General features: G+C 43.1%; 1 long non-coding RNA gene across 6 annotated transcripts in view; it reads right to left on the bottom strand.

Annotated features, from left to right (window-relative positions):
* Positions 1 to 20,096, bottom strand: part of LOC102138902 (uncharacterized) — an 85,954-nt gene that overhangs the window by 57,484 nt on the left and 8,374 nt on the right. For 4 of the 6 annotated variants that reach the window (XR_012426460.1, XR_012426482.1, XR_010581325.2 and 1 more), the window contains exon 2: positions 7,324 to 7,465. The exons of 1 other annotated variant lie outside the window; for it this stretch is intronic. This is a non-coding gene — a long non-coding RNA (uncharacterized lncRNA). Of the gene's footprint in view, positions 1 to 5,493; positions 5,617 to 7,323; positions 7,466 to 20,096 lie in introns of all 6 variants that reach the window. One more of the 6 variants, XR_012426472.1, reaches the window with a different exon arrangement.

Here is a 20,096-nt window from a genome sequence, read left to right on the forward strand (position 1 = left end):
GCTGTTGGTCTGTGCACAGGGTTTGGCTGGGGGCATTTCCCAAGAAAGCATGTGCACATCAACCTAAGTCAAGGAATACAGGCTCTGGGGAAACGTTCTCACACTGAGCCATGCCAGCCTGGCACTCCACAATGTTCACACTCCTGCAATTAAGCTGTTCAGTTCTCAATCATCTGGAGCTGCTGCCAACTGCTGGCTGCTGATAGTCAGAGTGGCTGCTGCCTGGAGTGTCAGCAATTCTGCTTTCTGCCTCTCCCGGACTGGCTTCACTGTTCTCTCCCAGCCTTCCCATGACAGTTAGGCACTGACGTCCCTTTACCTGGGTGATATCGAGAGAGAGGCCTGGGAAGGTGCAGTGGGGCTGCTCTGTAGGACTTCTAGTGCCCACAGTCTATGCCTCCTGCTGTGCCATTTCAGTGCTTTAAGCTCCACCTCACCCAAGTGGGATGTTAATTCCTGTTCCCGAAGAGAGCAAACAGCCTGGGTAGGTGGGGAATGCCACCGAGCACACATTCCCTACCAGCCTGTGCTAGCTGTTTCATTCACATGATCTCAAAAAAAATCTTTACATGGCCCAGGAAGTTAAGTGCTGTATCATGATTTCACAAAGATACTAGGAAAAGCTCAGTTACTTGACAACCTGTCATCTTCTCTCCATTCCCACTACCAACACCCTGGATTAGAAAGGTATCATTTCCCCTTGACTCTTGTAAAGACTGCCTCCGGTTTTCAGCCTCCAGATTCCATCCTGTAGGCCTGTGCTGTTCCACGCTGTAGCCACACGTGGCTATTGAGCACTCGAAATGTGGCTAAACTAAATGGACATGTGGTATACATGTAGCCTGCACAAAGGAGTTTGAAGATTTTCCACAATAAGGAAGAATGTAAAATGCCTCATTTAATATTGTTTGATATTGATTACATTTTGAAGTGATCACAGTGATTATATTTTGGATCTATTATGTTAAATAAAACATAGCATTAAAATTAATTTTTTTAACTTTTTAAATGTGACTACTAGAAATTTAAAGTTACATATGTAGCTTTTATTTGTAGCTCACTGTATGTGTGAATTGGATAGGACAGTGTCTAGAGATTGACCAGAAAGTTCTGTTTGAAGCACCACCTGCCTGTGTCTTTTCCTGCTTCCCACAACCGGGAGGACAAATTCCAAGATCTTTAATATGGCTGAGAAGACCCTCTGTGTTCTGTACCTCATCTCTCTCGTATCTCCCAACTCTCACCTTTAATGTGATACTTCCGCTGACTCCCAGTGGGGAATTCTTCACCCGCACCATCATGTTGCTAGCACCTCTGCTTTGGTTATGTGCCTCCCTCTGCCTGAAATGCCTTTCTCCCTAAGAGTCACTGCACAACGCCTTCCTGTTCATCTTCTCAGACTTGAGGAGTCCTTCTCAAAGCCTTTTCTAACTCTTCTCCTCATCCCAGGGCAAGCACTAGGGTGAAGCAGACAAGGCACCTATGATGAGAATTTAAGGAAGCACCCACACAAACTTCTGAGTGGTGCCTCCTTAAGTTCTGTGCCTCAGGGCCTCTCCTGCCTCCCCCTGGTCTTGCCATGCCATCCTCTTGGGATATTCTCTCCATGCATGTAAGGCCCCACCTGTAAGTCTATGGCTGCTCTTCAGCAACATGATATTCAGTGTCACTGTTTCGGGGTGAGAGGCCAGGCCTTATTCATTAGTGAGTCTCCCACCTTCTCTCAAAAATCTATTGTGACACTCATGAAGAAAACTGCATCCTGAGGTATCAATGTGTTGTTTGTCAGGCACGGTTCTATGTTCAGGGATTCAATGATTCTGTCATTTCTACCCTTAAAAAATATCACAAAATTTTGTCATCTGCCCTCTGCTTTCCTACTTAGAACAGAAATGTCCCAATTTTGAGACATTGACTAGCTGTGCAGCCAGCTGAGATACAGATCCCTAGACCCCATCTTTGCGCCTCTGATTCTGTAGGGCCACAGGGAGTCCTGTGGGGTCCAGCACCTACCAGCTAGCCTCAAGGCTGCTGTTGCTTAGTCCCAAACAATCTCCCTTGCTTCTCATAAGCAAACACAGGGGAACTTTTCTCTACTACACCCATTCATCCATGTGTTTATTTGTTCATTTGACTATTATTGCATGCCTATGGTGTAAGTCTTTGTTCTAGGGGCTGTCAAAGAAATAAAGGTAAATCAGAACAGAATGTCTTATAGGCTCTTCTAGTTTATGAAATGTCTCCATATGCACAATTTTGTTTGATTTGTGGACTAAAAAATATCTCCCTTGTAGAGATAAGACTGATTTGCCCAAGATCACACCTGAGCAAGCATTAGGGACTGAAATCAAGGTCACATAGTAAGTAGTGGGGACTGGAACCAAGCCCAGTTATGTCTTCCAACTTGACACAAGAATTTGCCCTGAAGAAGGTTATCTTGCGAGTGGTGGAAATTTCATACTTAGGAATTTGGAGCCAGGAGAAGGAAAAGGGAAGAAGAGAAAGGAAAAGGATCATGCAAGCCAGTGTGTATAGATGAGAAGTAGAAAGGGCCAGCTAGCCCTTGGAGTGGCTGTTAGCTAGCCTCAAGGCTGTTCCCAGTACCAAGGTGGCAGAGGCCAAAGGAAGGATTTCCTTGCACCTCTGAGTCTGGACTGAGCTCTGGAAGCCTCTGGAAATCTTCACTCTCTTCTTCCTCATTTCCCTAGCCGTAAGGAACCTCTCCTGTCCCAATGAAGGAGGGTGTCCTTCAGTGGCCTGATCTATCCATAGCCCAGCAGCTTTGGACCCTGTGGCCCCTCTGCTCCATGACGACTCGTGGAATAGAGTGGGTCCTACTGCACACCCTGTGCCCCACCCCCAGGCTTGCTGCTTAGCCTTGGGCCTTGCCCTGATGGGCCTGAACTGGTGGGTGAGGCGGAAACTCAGCATGTAGTTGTGTGCAGGCTGGCAAAGGCCCCACAACCCAGACTGGCCCTCACTTCTTCCTCTCCTTCCCAGGCCCCCTGGGGCTCTGGAGAACAGGTTGTCAGTTAAGCAGACCTGACAGCTGACAGCTTTCCCGAACAGCCGGAGCACGGTTAGCTTTCCTTCTTTTTTTTTTCCTCCTCTTCCTTTCCCCTGTTGTTGTTGCAAGACTGGAAGCCTGACTGGAATTTAAAGCAAGGCTTTGGGATAAAAATATATGCTAGCACCAAGCCCTGCTTTCAGCTTCCTTCTCAGATTGGCAGCTGTCCACTTTCTGGGGTCGAAGAAGAGAACAGCTGCAAATTGTTAGAGGAGGGGTGGGAGCAGGGGAGTGTGGGAACGGGCTCTCTGATGCCCCAGTAACCTTCTCTGTCTGGACACTGGTCTTGTTTTATTTGGGGCACAGAAGGGGCAGGAAATCCTTCAGGGAAGCTCTGTAATCTGTCCTCCTGATGCTTATCTGCGGGTCCCTTTGCTCTCCTGGAATCTGAGATGCCACGAGGCTCCCAGTCTGCTGCTAATCCATCCTTCTCATGTTATCTGTCTGTTCCCCTATCAGTCCCTGCTTAAGGCAGATAGATAAATAGATGGATAGATAAGAAGAAGAGACTCTAAGCAGCTTAAATAAACTATCGTATTTACATCTCCAGGTCCAATCTATCAATCCATCTTCTGTCTATTGTGAGCGTATTCTCTCTCAATCTGCCCCTTCAGCCTCCATTAACCACTCATCTGTCTTCCTTTTGCCCTACACTTTCCCCTTCTACTCTCCATTTCCCGACATCAAAGTAAATCCAAAGCTGAGACACAATGAGGCATGTCTTTCCATTCCAGTTATCCCAGAAGGGTAGCCACAACGGCTGACTTTGGTGGCTTCCTGTGACTCTCCTCAGGAAATACACAAATGTCCTTTTGAATGTCAGGGGACAAACACCAAGTGTCAGATCTGCTGGGCTAGGTCTGTGTTCACAGTTTTACAAATAGAGTGACAGTTTCCCAATCTAGTCTCTCTTGGGGTAAGGAAGGTGATGGGGAATGGTGGTGGGCTGGGGTGGAGGAGAAGAGGCAGGTGAGCTATTTGAATCAATAAGGAGACCTAAGTGTTGTGCATTTGTATGCAAAATAGTTTTATCACTGTTCAAATGATTTGGACTACTGGTTGAAGTGGAGTAGGAGAAGAGAGAGGAAAAGGTGGGGATTTTCTAAATTTCATAATTCATACTATCTATTAACCTTCAAACAGTTAATTTCTTTGTCCTCTGAACTTCTGGTTTTACTGCTAACAGCATAAGGGGCTAGTTTGAATAATGACCTTCCCAGTAAATGAAATGAAAATTCATGATATTAAGTGTAAATGAAAATGTCAACAATTTGAAAGAAAGGGAGGAAGAAAAGAAATAAAAGGAACACCAACCTCATCAAAGCAAAAGCCCTTTCTACTTGTCAGACACACATACCAAAAAACACAAGTCATCTTGCCCTTTCCTTGGGGCCACCAGCATGTAATTCTCTTCGTCTTGGAAAATACAGCAAATCTGTAGTTTCCCATTGACCTTAGGAAGACCACCACAATCTTATGGCCATAATCTATCCCCAGACTTGAGTCCCAAGCTGTTGGCCCTGATCCTTTCTCTGATACCTACACATTCCTTCTGTTGACTTCTGGATAAATGTGAGCAAAAATAGATAGCACCTTCATTCAGAGACTCTTATGTGGAAGAACATAATAAGACACGATAGACCTTTGTTAAAAGTGGAAGATAGAAATTCTGTGATTGGCATGCTTCTCTGACACACAGGATGTGACTCACTACAGGAGGACAGCACCATCCTTGGGCCCTGCGAAGTTTGAGTCCAGTAACAAAAGGAAAAGGGACAGCGAGGCTCCCAGCTGCTGCACCCCTACTCCAGCAGATCGCATGCCAGCTTTCAGAGCTGCCTGAGAACCTGCCTCCCTGCCAGCGTTGGAGACTGCTGGTGACAAATGATCAGAGCATCCCTGGAACAGAGGCAAAGTAAAGACAGGAGCAACAGGGCTCAGGTGCAAGCACTTTTACCCTCCAGTGCTGGAGAGGCTCTGAAAACAAACAAACAAACAAACAAACAAACAAACTTGAGGTCCCACTGCAGCCTAGGAAAATATAGTTAACAATATTTTACTTATCCACCACTTAATAGGTATTAGCTAGCTCAGTTTGGGGCACGTGATACTTATTTATAAGCATAGGCTGGTGAGTATCAGAAGATGTCAATAAGTAATTATGAGTTCTGCAGAAGAAAGGGACTATTCTTCAACCCAGTCAGACGAATATTTGAAGGATAGTATTTTTGAAATTGGAGAACATTGCTCTCATGTACATAATTTTAGAATCAAAAATTCTGAATAAATATTACTTTAAGGAATGAAAGGGGATAGGAGCTAGGAAACCTAGGCCATACGTGTCCTGATTCTGACATCAGGAAAATCATTCAAAGCTCCTGACTTATCTAGATTATTTTTAATTGGGGAAATGGAGATTATGTTACCTTACACTTTAGAGGACTGCGTTTCTCAGGGACCCTCCCTGAGAAATGATCCATCATTCTGAGGCATTCAGTGATTCATCATTTAGGGGAAGAAATGCTTCCTCCTTACTTTAGAGATAATCCCTAAAAAAGAGAAAAGCAGACAGTAAAGCAGAAAGGCAAGCCCTCCTATATCTCTACTTACTCAAGGCAAAAAAGGAGAGAGGCTTTAAATCATGGCGTTTGTGACGACAAGGGACCTCCTGAGAGGAAATGCCGTAGAGTAAGTAGTAGGTACACAATCAATGCCTGTATGAATTGATGGATGAGTAATGAATGATTGAATGAGCCAAAAGGGGGCTGTGGCTGTCTCACATGACCACTTGGTACACAGCACATCTCTAGTGAAGGAAGTTGCAAGAATTTCATGAAAATCTTTAAAATAGATTGCTTAGTGTGATATTTTAGGCATGGTTCTATATGAAGGTGGTGGGAAAAGTTAGATCAGTGTATGAAACTGCTGTATCACGTCACCCGGAACTTCTTAAAATGCAGATTCCCAGGTCCCATCTCAAACTCACTGAATCAGAATCCCCAAGGTGGTGCTGGCAACTGTATTTAATGGGCTGCCAGCTGCTTCTCATGTAGGCCAGGTTTTGCAGGTCCCTAAATTAGCATTTGGGAGCTATTATTCTAGACAACATCACAAGGGCCCTTCCAGCCCAAATATTCTATGATTCTGTGGAACGGATAAAAGGGAGAAGAGATATAGGCAAGGACAGTTCATTCCTTTCACATTTATAGAACACACACTGGATTCAAAGAATTGGAAATATAACAGTACATGAGAATGCACAGTTGTATTGCTCTGGGCTTTTGCTGAGAAAGAACAACTTGATCTCCAGAGAAGAGGAACAGAGCTCTACCCCCCGTCACCAAGACCATCCTGTAAGACAAGAACTTTTTTTTTAAAGTTATTTTTCACATAATAAAAATAATTTCTTAGATTTTATAAAGTTTTCTTTTAATAAAGCACTTTTACAGATGGTATTCACATGACACAAGCAGGTAGGTGTGGTTATTATCCGTACTTCATAGACGAGAAAACAGAGTCTTAGGAAAGTTGAAATACTTTCCTGGGATCATGTAGCTTATATGTAGGGGGACCAAGAATCCAATCCAGGTTTTGAAATTGTAATATAATGCATAATGCTATCTTTACCATTCCCTAGAGATTCTTCACCTGTGGAGTCTGGCTTAGGTGTCCCTGTGAAATTGCTGATTTTTTCCCTAGTTTGTCTGTGTGATGATATCATCTCCTGAATCAAGGAAAGTGCCATCTGCCTCAGTCAAATAAAATCCAGATCCACAGAGAGAAGGGCAGCTGGACTGATTGGCTTTGACTTTTCTCCAAGACTCATCTTCTCTTGCTAAGATTTTCCAAAGTGTATTCCTCAGAATACCAATCCAGCAAAAAGTACGTGAAAGGAGAGTTGCCTTGTCACTGAGGTTCAAGAAACACTCTGTGACTCTCAGCTCATCCTAGAGATCCACAGTACTCAGAACGTATTAAAGGTTGCGGTGGGTTGAACAGTGGCCCTGCGAAAAGATATATACACTTCTAAATCCCTGGAATCTCTGAATGTTACCTTACACGGCAAAAGATATTATGAAATTCAGGGTCTTGAAAGGAGGAGCTTATCTGGTATTATCGAGTTGGGCCGTAAATGCCATCATATGTGTCATTACAAGAGGGAGACAGAGATTTCACATATACACTTCTGAGGGTGATATGAAGATACAGTGGACAGAGATTTGAAGATCCTGGCCTTGCAGACTGGATATACTCACAAGTCAAGAAATGCTGACAACCACCAGAAGCTGGAAGGGGCAAGAAATGGAGTCTCCCCTAGCCCTCCAAGAAGGAGCACAGCCCTGCCAACGCCTTGATTTCAGCCCCGTGACACTGCTTTCAGGTTTCTCGTCTCCAGAACTGTAAGAGAATAAATTTATGCTGATTTAAGCCACCAACTTTGTGGGAGTATGTTACGGTAGCCGCAGAAAACTAATACAAAGGCCTTGAGAAGTATTACTGGGAATAAACCTGTTTAAATTGCTTAACCCAGTATTCCCCAAACTGATTGGACCATGGCCTGCTTTGCCCCACAAGGCTTAATAATAGCCCAACAGAACACACATAATATACAACCCACTTTGGAAAACGCTGCCTGAGGGAAATCTTTTGCTAATTACTGGGGCTACCACTGCTGGTCTGGGGACAGAGATACTCCTATTTAGCGTTCTGAACAAACATGAGTCAGATCCTGTCCTGCCAACCCTATAGCACAGCTGAGAACAGAGGGAATACTTAAATAAGATTTCCTGAAGGCTGGGGGTAACAAAAGAGAAAGCCCAAAAGGGATATAAAGATGCAAAATAACATAAAACTGGATAATTCTGATGCCAAAGAACTTGTTTGCAGTGGTTTTGATTTGGGGAGAGTATAGGGATGCTGCTTTGGCTACCCCTGGCCAGTACCATGTAGTCCCAAAATATCTCTAAACCCCCACACCCCAGAGCACATTGCAATGCCTCTAGGCTTCTCTCCAGAGAGCAAGACCCAACTATGCAAGAAATCTTTGTCTCAGATGGTTTTTCTCAAATGACCAAGATCTGGACAATGGCCTTTTGGGCCTCTGTAGAAGAATTGTGTCCAACTATAGCTGGGTGACTCTGGTATTAGTGCAAAAGATAAACACAATAGAAGGCAAAGAGGCCAACTTCTTCCCTTCACCTGAGTCAGGATGGCAGCCTCATCCTCACCATGCAGCTGTGCACAATTAAAGACCACATCAAAAAAGGGGGCACAGGCTTAGTGCAGGTTTCCCCACACAGGCAGGAAAGGCATCACACTTGTTTCGCAGGAGTTACACAGGGAATCACATGAATGGGAAAGATCATTTCATTGCAGCCCCCATTTCTAGCCTTCCTTCCCTAATATCTACTTGTTGTTATGACTATTATCATTATTTTACATACCTCTTTCACATGAATGGTTGGCTATAAAGCAGCACTTGTTTTGCTTTATTGCCATTTGCCTTATGTAGGCCATTAAGACTTTACCGCTCAAGCAAAGAGGCTTAATTTTATTTTTAACTAAGAAGGTTCTATGACTTTGAGACATTTGTAAACTCCAGCTGGAAGGTGTTTGGTCTTTCTATGGAGAGAAAAGGACTCAGTGGTCCTGGCTATTGAGCAGGGGGTCACAGTGACATTTCAAAAGTCCCTTGAAGGGTTAGCCTGGCTGTGAATTCTTAGAGAAAGCACAGAAAAAGAGCAAGAGAGAGAAATAGATAACTGCAAGATGAAAAGAACATTTAGAGAAGAAGGAACTCATGAAGGATATGTGACAGACACACACAGAACAGCGGCTGCCGGCTCAAGAGTCCAGGTTTCAGAGTAATTACTTGAAGCTAGACTGCCCACGCTCCTCACTGAGCTGATTCGCCTTGACAAGGAGGGAAAGAGGCTGGGGAGGGGAGCCGACTTATTGTCTCCACTACACTGGTGAATATTGTATGAATGCTTCTTTATGATAGGGAGAATGGTGATGTGAACTCTATTGATATTCATAATATGCCAAAGCCAGCCTCCCCGTAATAGACTCTAAGAGCATTCACAAAAGCTTTAGCAAGGGGCACCGAGAGAGGTGTGTGTCTCTTCATGGGATCTGAATGGAGCCCTTTTTTTCTAAGGGCGACCACAGGCTCATACCAAGTTACTTTCCCCCCTGAAGCTACAGAGTTGCTTTATTAATAAGCTGAACAGGTGAGCCAGAGGGAAATATCTTTAGGGAAGTTTCTATAATTTCTATTCAATGATGGAAGAGGACGCCACCTCCTCCCACCAGGGCAAAGGATAGCAAGCACTCCCCAGGCAGCCTCAAGAAGGGAGGTAAATGCATTCTGGGGATTGGCAGGGTGGTCAGAGAAGGGAAAATGTCACTCTGAAGACTGAGCAGCAGGCAACCCCTTCCCCTCTGGCTGAGCATTCGGCAGCTTTGTGGATGCTCCTCAGAACTGTGACAGCTGGAAGCAGGTGAACTGGTGCAGATAAAAGAACCCACCCCCGCCTTTGGAAGCATGAAAACAATCTCCACTAACCTTTATATGAGGCATTTATTCTCTTCCAACCATTGTCTCTGCCTTTCCAAAGCACTGGATAGAGCCAGCCTCGTAAATACCAATGTGCCGATTAAAAATGTAAGGATGCAAGCCCAACTGTGCCAAAGTCCCTTGGTCTGCAGCGGTACAGCAATCGAGGGGAAAGAACTGAAATCAAATGGACCCCTTGGGGATCACCTGCCTCTGCACATTGTTCTCTGCAATCATCACTGACCCAAAATGGAACCATCTGACGGGGAATGGGCTGTGCGGTCCAGACAGAGTCAGTGCCATATGGAAGAGGCATTCCAATTGCCCATTGCAATACATAAAAACAATTCAGGATTCTAACTCTATTTCCTTGGCAATCGACTTTAACTATCACCAGGCTCGCTATAATCAAATACCGCTGCTGTATTTATTAAATATAAGTTGCTAAACATATGGCTCAAGAGATGGGAAATAGGACGTGCAGTTGGTCTTAGCAGGGTCTGCCCCCAGGTATTTAAGGCCAGCGGCAATCACCAGGCCAATGGCTGCCCAGAGGCTATGAAGAATGGATCTTCTGTCATGAAAGGGGGTTCTCTTAATAGTATATACATGGTTAGAAATTATGACTAAAGAGGTCAAGACTGTGGGTCCAATTCTGGGAACATATAGCTCTTGTCTCCTCTTTATTCAGCCAACATTTTACTAAACACCTACTATGTACCATGTCCAGTGCTAGAACTCAAAGATACTGAGCTAAGTAAATAATGAGCAAGATACTTGCCTAGAAGCAGCTTTGTCTAATGTAAAGAACAGAAGAATATAAATTTAACTGTAGTGTGGTTTGTGCTGTGAAATAGATGGGCACAGATTGATATATTTGGGAGCTAAGATGGGCGATCAACTAAAATAGAATGGCTCCCAATATTCACACAGAAATTTACAGTTTATATAATAGCTAAGTCTCATACAAAACTGAGAAGTAGAGATGTGTTTATTTTCACAAGGGAGGTAATGGAAGTCAGAGTCTCTAACTGTCCAAGGTTATAAAGCCAATGAGTGGCAGTCCTGGGAAAACACACTGCCACCCGAGCCGTGCCAGCCAGTCCACACACGAGGTGCTATCCCATCCTGAGAGCCCGTTGGCAGATCAGGGCAGTGCCTTCCCAAGACTCAGAGCTCAGCTCCCTGACTGATGACTCTGCCATAGCCTCTTCTGTTTACTAATCATGTGGACTGTGGTCCTCATTATTCATGGTTCATTGCACAGAACCCAAAATCATTAGAAATGCACTCAAAAGTGTTCATTGTAAAGAGTGGCAGATTTTTAGACACACACGTGCATTTATGTGTCCTTCCCAAACTTCAAAAACATGACAAAAAAGAGATTTTTTTTAAAGCTGCATGCATTTATAAAGATAATGAAAAAATGAAAGAGGAAAATAGTCATAGAATTTTAGAGCTAGAAGCAGATGAGCAAGTGATAATGAACTTAGGAGTATTTGTTAAATGTCTATATATGAAGCAGACAGGTTCTCAGATTCCCCTCTACTATTCTGCAGAACTAGGCAATTGTCAGCTCCAACCCTAACGGAAGACTCTGAAGAGGTACTTCAGGCTCCCTGACATGAGGCTCAGCAGAGGCAGTAGCATCTGCTGAAAGCAGTGGGGATAAGTGGAAGTAGGCCTAGTGAACCAGAAGACCTGGGTCCCCTTACCCAGCTCAGTTCTAAGAACTCTGGCTGCCAGGTTTATACCCTCAGGCAAGAAACTAAGCAGCCCAAGACCTCCTACACTCGGGGGTTATACAATGGAATGTCCAGCGGATTACCTACAGAGAAGCCCACCTGCCAGCAAATCAATGCAAACACACAGAGCATCCAATCAGCATTTTAATTCCTCACTGTTAAAATATGAAATGTTTCAGGAATGCCTCTAATATGAAAGAAAGAGGCCAAAACAAAACAAACAGCTAACTACAAACAGGAAAAAAGGGCAGAGACGAAGAAGGAAGGAGAAAAGCATTTTCAAAAAAAAAAAATTCCTGTAATTACTGTATTCACAAAGAGGAAAGGAGCTACTGCATGTATAATAACAATAGTTGAAGTGTACAGAGCACTTTCTATGGGTGAGACACTGCTCCAAGTGCCTTCACAGCAGCTTACTGAGTCTTCACAATAACCCTACATGAAGTGGATGGTATTATTATCCCCATTTTACAGTTGAAGAAACTGAGCCACATAACATGTAAGCATGTTGTCAGATGTCACACAGCTGGTTAAGCAGTTGAGCTGCAGTTTGTACCCAGGCAATCTGCTTCTTCGGTTTATAATCTCAACCACCATGCAAACTATGCTGCTCTAATGCAAATAAGAGGCCATAAAAAGGAATATTTAGAGAATAAGAAAGAGTTACTGGGAATTAAAACTACAATTGCAGAAATAAAACATTCATTCTTGAAAAATAAAGTTAAGGAAGTATTTCAGAAAGCAAAACACACTGAGGAAGAAATAGCGAGAATAGGAGGGAATATATAAAAACAAACACCACCCCCTTGTGCAAAAATCTACAGGATCAACCCAGTGGGTCCATCCAAAAAAAAAAAAAAAAAAATAGGTGTTTCAGAAAAGAAAAGATATTATGAAGAGGAGGAAACTACTACAGAAGTAATGAGACAATTTCACAGAACTGAAAGACCTGAAGTTTTAGAGTGAAAACACCCACTATGTGCCTCGTGTTATTAATGAAAAATAATTCATAGGCACAACATTTTGAAATTTCAGAATGCTGGGAAACTGAGAATATGCTAAATGTTTTCCAAAGACAAAAAAAATCAAACATAAAAGATTGGGATTCAAACAATCTCACTTTCTCAACAATACGTGGAAACTAGAAGACAGTGGAGAGATGACTTTAAGGTTCAGAGAGAAAACTATTTCTATGGGCAGTTGATTAGGGAGAATAAAATCAGGATTTATAAGAATAAAATAAGGATCCTTTTTAAGGATATAAGAGTTATCTGAAATGTATCTCTGACTCATGCACCCTCTTGGAAAGCTACTGGAAGATCTGAGAGTGAATTGATAAAGGGAGATAAATGGGATCTAGAAAATCAGGGACTCCAACACAGAGGCAAATGTCAGGGACCTGTGAGGATAAGAGCTCAGGAAGATCCGAGAAGCAGGGATGTGCGAAGCAGACCTAGAGAGTAGTCATCAAATGTCCAGAGAGATGAAGGCTTTGAGACAGATGTAGCCAAGAAACAAAGGGGAGCCAGTGGATTACCTGATGTGTTTTGAAGATGTTGGGAGGAGATCTAGGTAGTCTCATGTGTAACTCAGTTAAAAAGTATATAGGCAAATTAGGAGTTAAATTATTAACTCCAGGAGAAAAATGTACAGGAAAAAAGTTGTAGTGCTACCTATGACTCAGCAGTGTAGGTAAGTTATTTTTAAGCCCAAAGTAATATAAACAATGAAGAGTAATAAAAACTTGTGATATAACTATAGTGGGAAAATGTGGGCAAGAGAATATGGATGTGTGTGCATGCAATCTCAAGAGCCTGTGTGTGTGTGTATCAGTCCAATGTTTATTTTTTTATAGTAGAAAACTCATAGAAAATTATGCCTAAAATGGAAAAACTAGTAAACATGTTATTTAAAATTATTGAGGTAATCACCAAAAGAATAATTAAAACAATTAAAAGCGATTGCCTCTGGGAAGAACCTAGGGTTGAAGATAACTGAGAGTTTTATTGTAAGCCTCATAGAACTATCTGAATTATTTGAACTAGGTATACCGTTTCAAAAATTGAAATGTTGAAAAAGAGAACTATAATTGTCTTACTGAAGGCAGCAGGCAATACGCACTAACGGGTCGTTTTTGACTGGACTAATACAGCTCCTTAAAAGTGGAATCTCACTTATTAAGTTGGAGCTGAGTAATGAGAACTCATGGACACATAGTGGGGGATCAACACACACGTGGACCTGTCAGAGGGTTGTGGGGAGGGACAGCATCATGAAGAACAGCTAATGGGTGCTGGACTTAATACCTGGGTGATGGGTAGATCCATAGCAAACCACCATGGCACACATTTACCTATGTAACAAACCCGCACTTCCCGCAGGTGTGCCTTGGAACTTAAAGTAAAAGTTGATTTTTAAAAAGTGGAAGCTGGGTCCAACCAGTTTCAGGGGAAGGGTACCCAGCCTGTTTGTGCCAGAATTCAACTCTCAGTGGGACGGAGCCTGTCTGGCCAGGTGATCTCATTTCTGCCAGCCACAAATGCCGAGAAACCCATTGTTAATAGATCCTAAGGGAAGCAACAGGAAGAACCGGGAGAAGCAGGATTTTACCGCGTGTGAATCAGACCGAGCCCAGTCTGCTTTCCCAAAGGATGAAAGGCTCTTTTCACTCTAACTAGGATTTTTTTTTTCCCCTTCTATGCCAGTTGTTTCTCAGCAACAGCACTGTTTATGGAAGGAGGATACAGGTTTTGGATGACATAAGGAAGAGGTAACTTTTCTCATCGGCCTCAAATTCTCAAAGCCAATGTTGAATAGTTTTGTTCTTCACCTTATTAATCAGCAAGTCAAAGAGCAAAAATTGAATTTGTGTAATGGAACCACACACTATGGGTAGATATAAAAGCAACCAATGAGGTTTACATACTGGTAGAAGAGACAGTCAACACACATAGGCCAGGACCCTACCTGTGTGCATAAACTTTCTTCAAATATCCAAACGAAGAGACCACTAATCGAGTAGGCTGTCTGACCTCGCCTCTGGTACCCAGGAGGAGTGACTTCTTTGGTTGGTGGGTTCCAGAGAAGGAATTGAGTGTATGCAGACCAGCCCCTTCTTTTCTCTCTCTTTTTGGAGTGGCAACTTGCTCATTGGGAAGACGCGTTCTCTGCTTTTCTCAGGGGTAAATTTTAGATGAAAAGCCCATTGGGGTGGCTGGTATCTTTCAACTAGGCTTGGGTTGGCAAGTTTAATTCTGAGGTGCACTTAACAAGACCACTTACCCAGGATCTATACCACGTCCTCTAATCTAGGTTTCTTTTCGTTCCAATAATGGAGCTGCCTTTCTGATCTCCAACTGCCTGTTTCCCCTTGTACCTCAACGGTATCGTGTGTCTCCCACCAGGCTGTCCGTTTCGGGGACATGCCAAGCTATTTCTTCTTCTGAGCCACTACATCTGCTATCTCCTCTGCCTCTGCTGATTTAAACCTCAGTCCTACAACTTTGTATGACTGGTTCCTCACTTTTTTGTTCTCAAACATTACCACCTCAGGGAGGTCTTCCCAGATTATTCTATCTAGAACAGAACCATCTCTGCTTGCTTTTTAAACCAATCACAGCTCCCTGTTTATAGTATCTATGGCACTAATCACAGTTTAAAATCAGCCCTCTGTATCTGTGGGTTATGCATTCACAAATTCAATCTACTAAAGAAAAGAAATATTTGGAAAAAAATTAAAGAATAGTTGCATCTGTACTGAACATGTACAGACATTATTCCTTGTCATTATTCCCTAAACAATACAGTATAACACCTACATAGCATTTACATTGCATTAGATATTATAAGTAATATAGAGGCAATTTAAAGTATACAGGAGGATGTGCATAGGTATATGCAAATATTACATAATTTTATATAAGGGACTTGAGCATCCACAGATTTTGGTGTCCAAAGGGGTCCTGAAACCAATTCCACACAGATAATGAGAGCCAATTGCATATTCTCATCTAGTTACTAGTTTATTGTATTCTATCTTCCCTCTCTAATGAAAGTTACATGGGGGCAAAGACTTCATCTTGTTCTTTATTTTATCTCCAGCACCTGACATAATGTCTTGCACATAGTAAGTATGCAATAAATATTTATCCACTCAATTAATGAAGTTAATGTTTTCTACAAAATAAACTTAATTCAGATTTTATTCATGTATTTATTTTGAGACAGGGTCCTGCTCTGTCACCTAGGCTGAAGTGCAGTGGTGTGATCTCGGCTCACTGCAACCTCCTTCAAGGCTCAAGCTATTCCCCTACCTCAGCCTCCCAGGTAACTGGGACTACAGGGGTGTGCCACAACTCCCTGCTAAGTTTTGTATTTTTTGTTTTTTTGTGGAGATGGGATTTCGCCATGTTGGCGAGTCTGGTCTCAAACTGGTGAGCTCAAGTGAACCGCCCTTCTTGGTCTTCCAAAGTGCTGGGATTACAGGTGTGAGTCATAGCAACTGGCTTAATTCAGGTTTTGAAGCATGGAATAGCTCTATTGCTAAAATTGGCAAATAGCTCAACAAATGATACTTCTTCAAAGATCCCTTTCCCTCTGTTTCATTAGTTCACCAGTTGACTCCTGGTCAGCAGTAAGCTGATAGCACTGGGGCTTCTCTTACCACCCTGGTAGGTATACCTGGTTCTTACTTGGGATATTCTGCCTTATCTACCTCTATTGCGGGATCTGGCCAGCAGCTCACAATGCAAAAGGACTTTCTCTTTGTTCCCAGGCTGATCAAAAGGTCGAGAAATAATAGACATACACAAGATAGTGAAAGCTGGGTCCAGAGGGGTCACCGTCTTCTGGTCCCACAGTGCCAACAATGCACTGGATATGCCAGCATTTATTATTAAGTTTAGTGAGGGTGGGGGTAGGTTAGTGAGGGATTTAGGGTCATTTGATTATGAGGTGAGATGGTCACATGGGGATGAAGTAATTCTTTAACATAACATCTGTATGCAGAAGTACAGTATACAGAGATAAGAATTTACAATATAGTGTGTGCATCAGTAATTTCTAACAGAGCCTTAAAACAGAAACACAGTCTTTCCATAACCTATGATTAGCAAGATATTAATCAGCAGCAACAGTTACAGCAAAAGCTGGTTACAAACAATTCATAGAAACGGGATATGAAGCTAGACAACTGGTTAGACCAGAAATTCTCAGAAGGGAGTATGCCTTAACCCTAAAGAGACCTAGAAGAGCCGTGGCAAGATGAAGGTGTTTATAGCTCTATCTTATCCATATGGACTGGTGCCCCCTATGTGTCTATTTATAGGCTCTCCATGAGGGTCACATTCCATTCCCAGAGCTATGAACATCTGCTTTTCTGGGATAGGAATCTTGGTGATGTGAAACCTCCCTGACTGCACGTCCATTCATAGGCTCTCTGCAGGGGGAAGCACATCATGCGCTGTTGGCTCATTCTGGCAGTCCAACCTGGCATTGTCTTTACACAATCCTACATGCAGTTTTGTATTTATAATAATCAGGAGCACTTCATCTTTTATTCCATAGCAGTAGTTTCAGGGGGTCTCACTACACTACCTCCTCTCTCCAACCTATGACCTGAGTCCTCATTGCAGACTATATTTAGCTTCTGAATGCATCAGCATCCAGCCACCATTTTGGTTATTATTTGCTGTTTCATCCCATTAAAATCTATCTTTTGGATTGTTTTCCTATTTCATTCCTTTTTTCCCATTTTCACTCTACATTCAATCTTGCTTTTGTAATACTCTGTCTCAAAAGAGTCTGTACCACTGCCTTTCAACTCCTCCTCCAATCTGGAGATCATACTTTCCTTAGTACTTCTCCTTCATGGCTTCACAGCACTTCATATTTAAAAATTAATATCTATATACCTTTAAAGATTTTAAAAAGTCATGAAGACTCTACATGAAATCATGAAGCTACTAATTTATATTTTATTCGAAATAATCTTCATCCACAGTCTAAGTGGCATCCCTCAAATTTCTAACCATAGTTCTAGAAGGATTCTATGCTATCCCTTGAAGGGCTTGTGGGTCAAACTCTGCAGTTGGAAGGTAGAAAATGGGTCAAAGGACTCCTCTGGAGCTAGAAGTCTCTATGGATCCTCTACCTTAGATGTTCCAGTCAGAACAAGGACAAGGCAAATCACAGCAGATTTTGTTCTCATGAGATTTTGAGTTCAACCCATCTAAATGTGACCTATAAGGCTCCTAGGTAGTTCACAGTCATTTTTAACTTTTCTGAAACTAATGTGAGATGTAGTTTATAGAGATTTACCCATCATGACTCATTCATGTATATAAATATATGGCTGAGTGTGTGTGTGTGTGTGTGTGTGTGTGTGTAAAACTTATTTAAGGCAGAGCTGTAAATGCCCTCGAAAATAGAAAATTAGATATCCAACTGAAAGCAGGGCTCCAAATTAGAATATACTTCACTGGGGGGTATTTTCTTTGATCCTTCTTTCCTAACAGTGTTCTAGAAATATTGAGAGGTAAAGCCAACTGGACTTCCTGGGTCGAGTGGGGACTTGAAGAACCTTTCTGTCTAGCTAGAGGATTGTAAATGCACCAATCAGCTCTCTGTAAAATGGACCAATCAGCAGGATGTGGGCAGGGCCAAAATAAGGGAATAAAAGTTGGCCACCTGAGCCAGTAGTGGCAACACACTCGGGTCCCCTTCCATGCTGTGGAAGCTTTGTTCTTTCGCTCTTCACAATAAATCTTGCTGCTGCTCACTCTTTGGGTCTGCACTACCTTTATGAGCTATAACACTCACTGTGAAGGTCTGCGGCTTCACTCCTGAAGTCAGCGAGACCACGAACCCACTGGAAGGAAGAAACTCCAGACACATCTGAACATCTGAAGGAACAAACTCCGGACACACCATCTTTAAGAACTGTAACACTCACCGTGAGGGTACGTGGCTTCATTCTTGAAGTCAGTGAGACCAAGAACCCCCCGGAAGTAACCAATTCTGGACACATTTTGGCGACCACAAAGGGACATCTTTTGGCGACCCAGATGGGACACATTTTGGTGACCATGAAGGGACCATCACTAAGCGGTGAGTACCATCAGATCCCTTTCGCTTGCTATTCTGCCCTATTTTTCCTTAGAATTTGGGGGCTCAATACTGGGCATCCGTCAGCCAGTTAAAAGCGACTAGCATGGCTGCCGGACTAAAGATACAGGTGTCAGGCTTTCTGGGAAAGGGCTCTCTAACAACCCCCGACTCTTTGGAGTTGGGAGCACTGGTTTGCCTGGAACCAGCTTCCACTTTTCTTGTACTTCTGGGCTGAGCTGAGGGTTGACAGAGAGGAAAGCCATTCAGCTCTGGGGTCCCAACAAAAAGTTGGTTGATCCTGTAGCCATGAGCGGAACTCTCAAAGTCATGCTGCCCAAGTGAGACTCGCCCATCTATCCTATCTGTCCTGACCCTTGCCTCCTAGGTCCTAATGCCTGTCAGACAAACTTCCTCTCACCTCTCTTCTCCGAGGCTAGCCCCACTTCTAAAAATTACTCCCTGTCTCTGGTGCTTTTCTAGTTTCTCCTATAAGAATGATTTCTAATATAAACTTCAGGACTCTATTCCCTTCTTTAGGCACCTGGGCTCACCAATCAGAAAGACATAATTTTTGCCCAAAGCTCTGTTGGGGGTTGGGGGGACTATCTTACTTGGAATTTTGGAATTCCTCCTCAGACTAGCAGGCCTAACAAAAGCTATTCCTGAAGCTAGGATATGGGGAGCCTCAGAAGTGATATTCTTTATTCAAGTGAGGACAAAAGGCATCACTCTTCCAACCCTAGAGTTCCCTTCCCTACCTCAGGGTATGGCCCTCCACTTGATTTAGGGGGCATAACATCTTTATAGGACAGCAGTAAAGTCCCATACTAACAGGAGAATGATTAGGACTCTAACAGGTTTTTGATAATGCATCGGTAAGGGCCACTAAATCCAATTTTCTTGGTTCTCCTTGTGGTCTAGGAGGACAAGCAAGGGTGCAGGCTTTTAAGAATGTGTTGGTAAGGGCCACTAAATCGACATTCCTTGGTCCTCCTTGTGGTCTAGGAGGGAAACTAGTGTTTCTACTGCTGTGTCGGTGAGCACAACCATTCTGATCAGCAGGGTCCAGAGACCATTGTGGGTTCTTGGGCAAGAGTTGTTTCTGGGGCTGCGTCAGTGAGTGCAACTATTCCGATCATCAGGGTCCAGGGACCGCTGGTGGATTCTTGGGCAGTGGGAGAAACAAACCAAAACCACAGGCTGTTTTGTCTTTCAGATGGGAAACACCCAGGCATCAACAGGCTCACCCTTGAAATGCATCCTAAGCCATTGGGACCAATTTTACCCACAAACCCTGAAAAAGAGGCAGCTCATTTTTTTCTGCACTATGGCCTGGTGCCAATATTCTCTCTCTAATGGGGAAAATGGCTACCTGAGGGAAGTATAAATTACAATACTATCCTGCAGCTTGACATTTTCTGTAAGAAGGAAGGCAAATGGAGTGAAATACCTTATGTCCAAGCTTTCTTTTCATTGAAGGAGAATATACAACTATACAAAGCTTGCAATTTACATCCCACAGGAGGACCTCTCAGTTTATCCCCATATCCTAGCCTCCCTATACCTCCCCTTCCTATTAATGATAAGCCTCCTCTAATCTCCCCCACGCAGAAGGAAA

Source organism: Macaca fascicularis, chromosome 1, assembly GCF_037993035.2.
Source record: "Macaca fascicularis isolate 582-1 chromosome 1, T2T-MFA8v1.1".
NCBI lineage: Eukaryota > Metazoa > Chordata > Mammalia > Primates > Cercopithecidae > Macaca > Macaca fascicularis.